The following is a 12,623-nucleotide window of genomic DNA, read 5'->3' on the forward strand; positions in this document are numbered from 1 at the left end:
TTTAGTCACAATTTATTGTATCTTGGTTTTTCCTGATACTAATGTCCATAGGACTCAAATTTTTTAGAAAGTAATTTAGCAGGATAATTAACCAAAGACATTTCCTTTCTAAGATAATTTTTTAAAATTTTTTACCTTGTTCATATGACTTTTGCAAATGAAATGTTATGTAAATGAAGCAGAAAGAGTTCATTTGTGATAGCTGAAGGTTTGGCATTCCCTAGTCAAGAGTGCAGGGGGTGTCTCGAGGTCAGTGGTCAATTTAGCTCCTTACAGAGTGATGGCTCCATCAGTCATCAAGTTCACCCTATGGCAGAGCTACCTCTATAAAAGCAAAGCAGTATTTTTATAGAAAATAACTCACAGGCCTCTTTGACTGCAAAGGACCAGACTTACCACTCATGACTTTATATGGAAAGTGAGTCTTTTTAAAAAGTGACAAGTATATTCCTGGCCTTTGTAGAATCAACGAAAACTTGTATTTATTAAGTAATAAATTACTGGATTTGTAGTGTCCCACACTCATAATAAAATTAAATCACTTACTTGATGATTTCTAAATTGGAATATATTTTATCAAGTCTGATAATACCTCTTGTCTTGGATTTTTCTAGAAACAGTACCTGTAAGATGTCCTATTTCCAGAGGAGAGTCATTGATCTCGAACATCTGAATGACCGTCTGTTTAGAAGTACTTCAAGAGTTATAACAAAGAAACAAAAATATTTAGAAAAATACTATGTCATGGCAGACTAACAAGGCTAACGCAGAACTAAAAAATTATTATTATTTAAAATTAATCCAATTTGGTTGAAATTTTACTTCCTTTTTCACACCCAATGCATCTATTTTCTCTGAATACACATACTTACATACATATATAATACATTTTTTAAAAAGAATATTGAAAATGTTTATTTTGAAAATAATATGGATCAAGTATAAAAAATATCAGACGAATTACTATAGACTTTATATGCTCACATCTCCATATTCAAGAAATGTTTAATACTGTTGCTTAGTAACAGTCAAGTCATTTAATTCAAAAGCAATTTCTAAATTAAAATGCCTTTTATGAAAAAGAAAGCAAATAATCTGATTTTTTTTCATGTAGAGGAAAAATCCAGAGATGGTTATACATAAAGGGAATATAGTATTAAGTGCTGAAAAATAACATTTTGACTATATTATTTGTTGCAATCTTAATTTTAGTCTTTTTATATAATATGTTAATAACAATGAGATCAATTATTATTTACTTTGTTTGGTTGCCAGTTAATGTGACATCCAATTTAAATCCAAGGTTAAATGTTCATAAAGACCCTAATCTTTTAAGAAAAAGCTGGATGAAAATTTGTTTCTGTTTTTATGTTATCTGAAGAAGACATTAAGTAGGGACTTAATATTTAAAACACATAAACATGTATTATACATATAGCACTTATACATCTCTTATAGAAACTTGTTCCATTCTGCCTAGTATTAGAGTTTTGTACATAACTTCCACATCTGACTCCATGCTTCTTAAAATCAGAATCCTCATTTATCTTTGATTTCCTATAATCTGATAATATCTTATATATAACAGGTGCCCCAAAGCTTGTGTCAAGTCGAATATTTTAATAATAATAATAATCATAACAGCGATGACATTTTTGAGTAGTTATTTATGTCATTTACTATATCGAGTGCCCTAGTTTGATTGTAGAAACAATTATGGTTATTTTTTTTTCTGTTTAAATCAAGGACAGAGGAGAAAGAATCAAATTATAACAACTGCAAGGGTTAGGAAACACTGAAATAGATAACTAAGAATTTGCAGTCTTTCATATTGTGATAAATAAGGTAAATTGAAATACTTATGTTTTTAAGTTTTGATGGGTTTAACAATTATTTTTCACAAACTTAGATCTCAAGACACACAAGGAATAATTGATTATATCTTAGTGCAGTGGAGATCTGTTGCTTTAGCCTATGTAGCATCTATTGTCTCTTATGGTAATAACATCCTGTTTTTTCCTTGAGAAATCTCTCCATTCTTTTTTCATGTGGTTAACAGTGGGACAGCCCTATCCTCCAATCCCAGGGGTGGGAACATTTTTCAGACCTAGTCTATGACAATGACCTTCCTTGGCTATTCCTTCAGTAATCAATTCAGCAATGAATACATGATCCAGACAAAGGAAATGATTGAGAGCTCTAAGTGTTTTGTTGCAACTGAGGAAAGAAGTGTGCTCTTTTCATTGGCATTGCTGAGCTGGTTGAATTTAAGTCTAGAGCTACTTGTAGTCACTATTTCTTTAGCAGTGTCCCTTTGAAACTGAAACTAATGAAGAAGAAACAGTGCCAAGGCAAACATCACAGAATAATTGTTCCAGACAATATCCACCAACGGATGTTAAAATCATTGGAGAAAGTTTGAGGAGAAATAGGATATTAGCATAGTCTAAAAATGTCTCCTCCAAGGCATTTATCAGTTACAAAGGGAGAAATGTTAACTGTACAATGAACAAACCATGCAAAGGCATTTTAACCAAAAGATCAAGGTTTACATCATCAGAAATAAGGTATATTGGCATTGCATTCCCTCAATATTATGCTCTTAGAAAAAAATCATTACTGCTGTGGTATTCTTGCCAAAAGTGCATAAAATAAATCTAATTATCAGACAGGAAGAAAAAATGTCAAACTCAAATTGATACACATCTACAACATTAATGACCAGGACTCATCAAAATACCAAGGTAACGAAAGACACAGAAAGGCTGTGAAATTGTTACAAATAATAGGAAACTGAAGAGACAGAACAACAGAAGGCAATGTGGCAGCCTGGGTTATATCTTGGAAAAGAAAACAAAAAGACTTTAGAGGGAAAAACACCCTGATGAAGTTCAAATAACATCTGTAGTTTAATTAATAATATTGTACCAATGTAAATTTCTTGGTTTTGAAAATTGTATTATGGCTCTCTAATTTTTAACATTAGGAAAAACTGAGTAAGAATATATGTGAACCCTTTTTAGCATTCTCCCAAATCTTCTAAGTCTAAAACTATTTCAAAACCAAAAATTAAAAAGAAAGAGAGAAAGAAAGTCAAGAGATTAAAAACAATAGATTCCCGGTGACTTTACGTACCTCTCCAGCTATATTCGAACACAGACCTACCATTAGGCTTTTAAAATCATGGATTAAAAAATCCGAAGTCATTCTTGTTGAGTTTCTCTCACTTCTAAGCAAAAAAGATATGGCAAATACATATAATTTATTTTCCTTGCCAGTGAGTTTACTGTGCCTCATATAGAAAATGCTTTGTGACCAATGCAATGTTTCACATAAAGGAATTTTCCAGATAACTTCTAGATTGAAGGCAATATATTTTTTTCATTTGAATAATGTTGCATGGTAATATTTAGAGAATGTTCTTTTTACTTTCATTTCTTTGTTGTGGAATGCATAAAAGGTATTTTTCATTCTTTTAATGGTTTTGAGTCATGATTCTGAACGTAAATCATTTTATATCATAGAATGTGTTGGTACCATGATTGTAGAGGTGTAGAAATAAATTTGTCAACAATAGTTGTCCCCTGATTATTATGATTTATTTTGTCTATTCCTATAATTCTTATGACCCCCCTCCCAGCTTGTATGGTTTTACATACATTTATCTGCTGTTAATTCATTTATAGCAGCTCCTCCTCTAGAACTTGCTGCTAAATATCTACTGTTAGAGAACACAGTCTTATTAAAATTAAATCTAAAATGAGAATTGTACTCCAAATGAGGGTCTCTCACATGATCAAAGTTGATGGATTCTGTGACATCTGTTTTGGACAAGAAATTTTTGTTGAGCTTTTTTCATATTAGTTACTGAGGATGATTTATTGAATTGTGACTTTGGAATATAATAGTGTAATTCAATTAGAAATTAAAGTTTGTAGCTTATGTTTTTATTAATATTTTTCTTAATATTAATATTTATATTAATAATATTGGTAATATTAACATTAATATTTCTTATTGTCTTAATAAGTCATTAATACTCTTATTCATCATGATAAATTTCCCCCCAAAAAACCTAAGAAAAATGAACATCACACCCTGACAAGAACTAAGAGTAACTCCCTTAGGCAGATTTAACGGGCCTCTGTGTCCCAAGGCCTGCAGTTACTTTTTCCAGGTTACAGTCATTCACAACACTTCTTTCATGACATGCCTTTTGTCCAGCCGGTGCGCATGTAGTCTTCTTTTTTCCTGAATATATCAATTCCCTCCCGCTGCCTTAAAAGCCTATCCCCTTTTATCTCGGTCTCCTTCAAAATTTGTCTCTTGCACGTATACTGGGCTTGTAATTAATCTGAGCTGATTGCACCTCTCACTGCCCATATTCATCCATTGCTATCTCTCTCTCTCTCTCTCTCTCTCTCTCTCTCTCTCTCTCTTTCTCTCTCTCTCTCTCTCTCTCTCTCTGTCTCTCTTCCTTCAGATCAGCAGCAGCTATACTATGCTGTCATTTCCTTGGCTTGGAATCAATTCTCTTTTCCTGCCAAGTGCCATAGATCCTACAAAGTGCTTCTGATGCAGTAGTAATTTTGTTACCTAATATAAATGAACAACATAGCTTCAGAGCATTCACTATAAATAGCATGGGATCTCTCATTGGTCTCCCACTGATTGTTCAACAGGCTGATTTAATCTCTACTAATAGTCATAATTCATAAACGACATTTTAGTAGTCCTTTCTGGATTTTTTTTTCAACATAATACCAATTAATTGTTCCTATTGTTTGTGGAAAAGTGGCTCTTAATTGTTTGTTATAAAGTACTTACTTATATGCCAGCATTTATAATCTTACAGAAAGAAGGAAAAAAAGAAATAAACAGGAAGATTCAAAATTTTCCATTACTTCTTATCCTTGTGAACTGTTTGTGCCTCAACTCTGAATAGAATATAACTAGAGAGATTCTTTCTGTACATTTTGTTAATTGGTAAGCAAATTTATTGATCGCTGACTATTCTCAGAGTATAGTGTTCAGTAAAAGGGAAATGATATAATGTAATGGAGAAAACCCTGGGCAGGGAACCAGCACAGGTGGGTTTTAGTCCCAAATCTGCCGATATATTTCTGTGTGGAAATGTGCAAGTTCAATTCCATCTTCTGAAAATAGTTAGGCTTTACTACATGAACTTCAACTGCTTTCATCTCTAATAGTTGATGAGTCTACAATACTGTGTTCCTTGAGGAATTCACAATTTAATTGAGATGTGGAAGGAGAAAAGGGGCATTGCCTGCAATCCCTTGCAGCACAAGGATTATGTTTTATTCTATGTTCCCAAGTCCAACAATAACCTGAAACAGAAATCTCAATTTTTCTCCACTGAGATCTAAATGACAGATAACAGTCACACACATAACATCCTCAAAGGAACACATAGGATCATGAGATTTTCCATATCCAAATAGTAACTTTCACCCCTTTTCTGTCATCTTAAAATCCAATGATACTATTGAACCTGTCCTTGTTCATTGACCTAAAAATCTTTAAGTATATTTGATATACATAAACTGCACATATTTAAGATATATAATTTAACGCATTGGTATATGTATACACCTGTAAAATTATCACTATATAATAAAGATATCTACCAATTCCAACATTTTCCTCATGTTTATTTAAAATTCCTCCTTTATGTTCACCACCATAGTTTTCCATTCTCAGTCTACTACTGACCTATCACTAGAGATTAGTTTGAATTTTCTAAATTTCTAAACAAATGAAATCAGGGAATGAGAAAATACTATTTTGGGGGGATATGGGGGAGTCTGGATTTTGTATTGCATAAATATTTTCATATTCATCTATCTTCTTATACGTATAAATAGGTCATAACTTTTTACTGAAGGGTTATATATCAGTGTGAATATTCCACAATTCGTTTATCCATTACCCACCCAGTGGACATTTGTCTGTTTCAAGTTTTTGACTATTACAAAATAAAGCTATGATAAACATTAGTATGTATGACTTGTATGAACATATGCTTTTATTTATTTTGGGTAAATATCCATTAAGTGGAATAATCCATTAAGTGGATCATGTGGTAGGTACATGTTTAACATTTTTTTTTAAACTGTTAAACTCTTTTTCAAATTAGTTATATTATCTTACATTCCTACTAGCAGTGTATGAAAGTTTCAGTTTCTCCACATCTACAACAGCATTATGGTCAATCATTTTAATTTTAGCCATTGTAATAGATGTAGTGGTATATCATTGTGATTAACTTGCATTTCTTTACTGTTTAATGATGCTGAGCATTTTTGAGTGTATGTATGCTAGAGATCTGTATATCCTTGATAATGTGTCTGTTAAAATCTTTTGCCCATTTTTGAAAAACAATTATGCTTAGAGTTCTTTATATATTACAAATATAATTTTTGTCAGATATATTACTTATAAATATTTTCACTCTATAGCTTTCATTCTCTTATATAGTTTCGTGATCTTTACAATTTTTTTTGAGGAGCAGAAGTTTTAATCTTTGTGTTCTTACATATTTTGTAAATTAAATTACTAAGGTTACATTGGTTAGTAATGTTATATAAATTTCTGGTATATAAATTTATAATACAACATTCATATACAGATATTATATTATTACTAGACTCACCACTCAAAGTCTAGTCTCTTTCTGTCACCATATATTTGACCCCCTTGACCCTCTTGGTCCTACCCACCCCTCCACTTTGTTTTCTATATGTATGAGTCTGTATGTTTGTTTGATGATTGGATAAAGAAGCTAATACACACACACACACACACACACACACATACATACAATGGAATACAACTCAGAAATAAAAGAGATGAAATATTGCCATTTGTATCAACATGAATGACATATAGATTCTCTCCATTATTAGAAGTAACATCCCTGATCATAGAAAGTATGGATTTGGGAAACTGGATGCAATTCCCTTATCTTCCAATTTACTGCTCCCTTCCCCTTGGTCTTAAATTCTTTAGTATGTTCCAATAAACTAAGGACAATTGATATCCTCTTGTTTAAAATGAAGATATCCTAGAAAATGTAATAGGATATAAAATCTTCACATTTTATAATTGATGTTGATTTAATCAAAAATTTTTCTCCTACCTGTATTAGACTTGATCGTTAAGGCAATGGTAAGTTGAATTTGGGGTGAGAGAAAAAGGAAAAGTAGTTTGGGAATATAACCATTACAAATAGGTTACCATGTGGTAAGATATGGAAAATAACTAGTGACAAATACTAGAAGTCCAGCAATATCTATCCATTATCTTATTCTTTATGATTTGAGCTCCAAAGATTATCTGAGTATATAGTTATTATATACTAGCTTCATTTCCACCTTTCTCTGCAGTTAGTGTAATTGTGTAACTAAGTTTTTACCAATAATTGGAAATAAAGAGTGCCGTTCGTAGTCATGCCCTTAAAAAGAAATGTACTATGCTCCCTTGCCTTATTCTTATTCATACTAGAACAATACCTTTGGACACAAAGATAGAAGTCATATATTCAGGAGTACAGAATTTCCTTCTAATTTCAGATTCCTTACCTCTGTAGAGGTAAGAATTTATGAGAGTGGTAATAAATATCTATCTTCTTTAAGTTACTATATTTTGGATTTCTCTTTTATAGAAACTTAGCTTGTGTTCCAGTTAATAATGTCAGGATTATCAAGGAAGAGAAAATATCACAAATTTCTAAAGAGGTATAGAAACAAAAGTTTACATGTTTTATATATTTTACTTTTTCTGAAATTTAATAATGCATAGACAACATTTTTATATACAAATTTGAAAATTTTCTGAAAATAAACTGTTCATTTTTATAAGTATGGGAATGTTCAAAGGATACATTTACCAAATGATTTTTTATATGTAACTTCAGTAAAATGGGTTTTTCAGAGGTCAATTTCAAATTTAATGGATACTCTGCAATTAAGATATGTAATCTCAAGATTAGTGACTATTGCCTAGTTATATTTATAATGGTTACTTTCTTATGAGTGAATTTGCTGATATATTCATATACACATAAATATATATACACACACATATAAAGGTAATGTGTTTAAAACTGATACGCTCGTTCTTTAGGAATTGCATAGATCTAGTTTTTATCATATTATTAGGCTCCTAAAGTCTGGAAATCTGTTTGGCCTTTGATGCTGGTTTTAAGCCTTAGATTAGCAAGTGGGAGCTGTGGTAGTTTTGACCTTAATGATATTCAGCAGCTTATATGTTTCTTGAAGTTAGTGTTTCCTGTTTTGAAGTTGACTTTTTATCATGCAGCCTGGGAGGTTGCTTTGAACTTAGTTTTTTATAAGGTCTGGCCACATGAGTTTACAATCTTGCCAGGTTACCATACTTTACAAAGGCTTTATTCATGATTTGTGGCAGTATTTATTTAGGTGAGTAACTTTTATGCAGGCAAGTGGCTATTTTTTAAATCAGAAGGACTACAGCAGGAGCCTGACAAATGCAGGTGGATAGTACTGCTCTCAGCAATCACACACAGCAAAGGCAAGGATTCAATTACAGAGAAAAAGATTGTATTAGATTTCCACAGCTGTGTAACACATTTCCATCACCTTAGGAGATTAAAATGATACAAATTTACTATGTTACAGTCACTATGGTCAGAAGTTTGAGTGAGGGTTGGCTGAATTTTCTACTCAGGTTTCACATGGCCACAGTCAAGGTGTTAACTGGGGCTACATTCTTATCTAAGGCTTGAAGAATTCTTCTAGACTCATTCAGTTTGTTGGCAGAATTCATTCCTTAGCAGACGTAGGATTCACGGCAGTTTCTGTTTCCTTCTGGACCAACAGTAAAATGTCTCTCACATTTCACCTTATTTTATCTATCTATCTATCTATCTATCTATCTATCTATCTATCTATCTATCTATTATCTATCTGTCTATCTATCTATCTATCATTGATCTTTCTATCTATCTATCATCTAACTATCTACCCATCTATATCTATTATTGAAGTAAGAATATTTAACATATCTTCCCTAGACAAATTTTGAAGTACATAATACAGTACTGTTAACTACAGGCAAAATGTTGTGCAGCAGATCTCTACAGCTTAGTCACCTCGAGTAACTGAAACCACTTGAACAGCAACTTCCAATTCACACCTCCTCCAAGCCCCTTGGCAAATACTATTCTTCTCTCTGTTTCTCTGAGCTTGACTATTTTGGAGACTCATATAAGTGACACCATGCAGTTTTATCATTCTGTGACTGCCTTAGTTCACTGAGCATGATGTCTTACAGGTATATCCATGATGTTGAATGGTGTTGCAAAAAATAAATATTCTCATGCAAAAGAATTAAATTAGATGCTTATCTCATACCACACAAAATCAACTCAAAATGGATTGAAGACTAAAACATAAGACATGCAACTATAAAGCTCCTGGGAGGTGGGGGGAGCGGGGAACGGGACAAGCTTGATGACATGCATATAGGTAACGATTTCTTGGATTTAACACCAAAAGCAAAGGGAAACAAAAATGAAAATAGACAATGAGACTACCTCGAACTAAAAAGCTTCTGCACAGCAAAGAAAACAATCAGCAGAGTGGAAAGACAATCCACAGAAGAGTAAAAGGTAGCTACAAATCATATATCTGATCAAGGAGTTAATTTCCAAAACATATAAGAAACACCTATATATCAATAGCAAAAAAATAAAAATTTAAAAATTTAAAAACTCCCAAATAACTCAATTAAAAAAAATAAGCAAAGGACTTGAACGGACACTTTACTTCTCCAAATAAGATGTACGAATGGCCAACCGGTATATGAAAATCTGCTCAACATCACTAATCTTCAGAGAAATTCAAATTAAAACCACTTCACACCTTTTAGGATTATCATTATAAAAAAAAAACGATAATAAGTTTTGGTAAGTTAGTGGAGAAATTGAAATCCTTATGTGCTATTAGTGAAAATGTACAATGGTGCAGATGCTATGAAAACCATGTAGAAGTTCCTTGAAAAATTAAAAATAGCACTATTATGTGATTCAGCAATATATATCACTGGATATATATCCAAAAAAGTAGAAATCAGGACCTTGAAGGTACATCTGCATTCATGTTTATTGCAGCTTCGTTTACAATAGCCAAGGTATGGAAACAACCTAAATGTCTGTCAACAGATGAATAGATAAAGAAAATGTGGTAAAAACAAATAATGGAATATTATTCAGCCTTTAAAAAACAGAAATTCTGCCACTTCATTCTAAAGGACTTGCCTGATTAAGTCAGGCTCACCTAGAGTAATCTCCCCAACTTAAATTTAATTGATTAGAAATTTTAATTACATCTGCTTCATGATAGCACTACTATTAGTGTTTGAAAAACTGGCAGAAGGTATGTACACCAAGAGCTGGAAATCTTGGAGTGGAAGGAAGGGACATGTTATTCCTATCAATTCTGCCTACCTCAGAGAAACTTTCCTAAAAATCTTTTGATATTAAGATGAGAAATAATTTTTCAACTGTTTAAATTATTAGATTCTCAGATAAATCTGCAAACTAAGGGCTGAGATTTTATCTACAAAGGGAGTTGAGTTCTACGTGGTACTATAGAGCACTACTGATCATTAAAATTGTCTATCCCAGGCACAGAGGTTAGATAGACTGCCTCAAAGTCAAGAATAACCTTCAATAAACCTTCTCTGGAATTGATTACTATTATGAATGTAGCTTTAGATATCTGAACTTCAATGTGGTACATTACTCATAATGAAGGGGAGATATTATTGGTAAACAAATAAAAGGAAAGAATTTTCTTTTTATAAAAAGAATAATTCAACTTTCAGGATTGTGAGAGTGGTATAAACACATTATTGCAAGCCTCTAGGCTAAGATATTGGTAGGTCTCATCCACACAAAATGGCAGAGTAGCGAGAAGCTTAGTAAAGAAAACAAGAAAAAGAGACCGTCAATAAAAGTACTCCTGGGATCATAGACAACTCTAAAGTTTAGAAAGTCTTTGCACATGTATTATTATGCTGAGCCCACTGAGGAACGGTCAGAGCAAGATATGAGACATTTGAAAAACATTATCCGAGCCCCACACAGATCAACAATGCCTGAAGCTACACAGCAAAGGAGCTTCAATGCAACCTCTGACTGAACATTGATGAAACAATGTTACTTTAACCAGTGGTAACTTTTAAGGAGCTAACTTGTAAAATAATATCACAGTCATCCCTGGCAGACTCAAAGACAATTTGCATGCCCAAGGCTGTATTCTTTCAGGAATGATCAGAGAGAGAAACCCCAAGCTATTACTATTCCTGGCTGAACATGGGGAAAAATATAAAATTCCTGAACTCTGATAGCAGTCTTCAAATCATACACATATATGGTTTCAATGGTAAAGGGTAAAAATCGAGCTGGCTAAGGAGGCTTATGTATAACCTTTGACTAATAAGTGGCTAATAAAGTCCCAGGAGTAGGCAAGTTAAACAAACAAATAAGAGTAAATATAGGAGCTGTATCATCAGAGGCTGCACACTGTAGCAGAAATACACCTTCTAGAATCATTTCAGCCAAGTCACTAAACAAATAAACTGATGACCAAGCAAGTAAAAACAACCCTTAGGGGTAATTTGTACAATACAGAAATACGTTAGAGATATTGTGAGTTTAGTTCCAGAGCACCACAATAAAGCAAGTATAACAATAAAATGAGTTGTAATCTTTCTGCTGGTGGAGAGTTTTACCTTCAATTTGTAAATAAATAAATAAATAAATAAATAAATAAATAAATAGAATTTGTGAAATGCAATGAAGTGAAGCACAACAAAACAAGGTATGTCTGTATATAATAAAAAATGTTCAATTAAAATAAAAATAATGAGATATGGCAACTAACAAAATGTGACCCATATACAAATTGGCAATAGAATGTCTTTAAACTGACCCAGAGGGTAGATTTAACATAGACTTCAAAGCAGCTATCATTAATATGATGGAAAAACTAAAGGAAACCATGCTTAAAGAATTAAAGGAAGATATGATGACAATATCTTACCAAATATTGTATATCAATGATCAGACAGAAATTATGTAAAAAAAAAAAAAAGACAAATTAAAATTTTGTGGTTGTAAAGTACAATAACTGAAATAAACACTAACAAAACTTGCTAATACTGACGGCCTGAAACTGAGAGCACCAAGTGTGATTAAATATCTACAAGAAAATAAAAAAAAACATTTAGGCTTTATATAAGGCAAGGATCCAATAGGCTTTGATGCCACCTACTGAAACCAAAAGAAAAGCACCTTCTTTGCAGCATGCTAAAAAGCGAGCTTTATATAATAAATATGTCTGAAAAAACAACAGAATACACTTCTATTAATGCCCAGGCAGAGAAATAGTCCATTAAAGACCACGAACAACTAAAGTGACAAGTCATCTCAAAAAGAAAGAGAAAAATCTCCGGAAAATAAGCTTACAGACATAGAAATATGAGACTTATATGACAGCTTATTCAAGATAGTACTTCTGAAAAAACTCAGTGAGTTTCAAAACAAGTCATATCAATGA

This window comes from Rousettus aegyptiacus, unplaced genomic scaffold, assembly GCF_014176215.1.
Source record: "Rousettus aegyptiacus isolate mRouAeg1 unplaced genomic scaffold, mRouAeg1.p scaffold_m13_p_2, whole genome shotgun sequence".
In the NCBI taxonomy this organism is placed as follows: domain Eukaryota; kingdom Metazoa; phylum Chordata; class Mammalia; order Chiroptera; family Pteropodidae; genus Rousettus; species Rousettus aegyptiacus.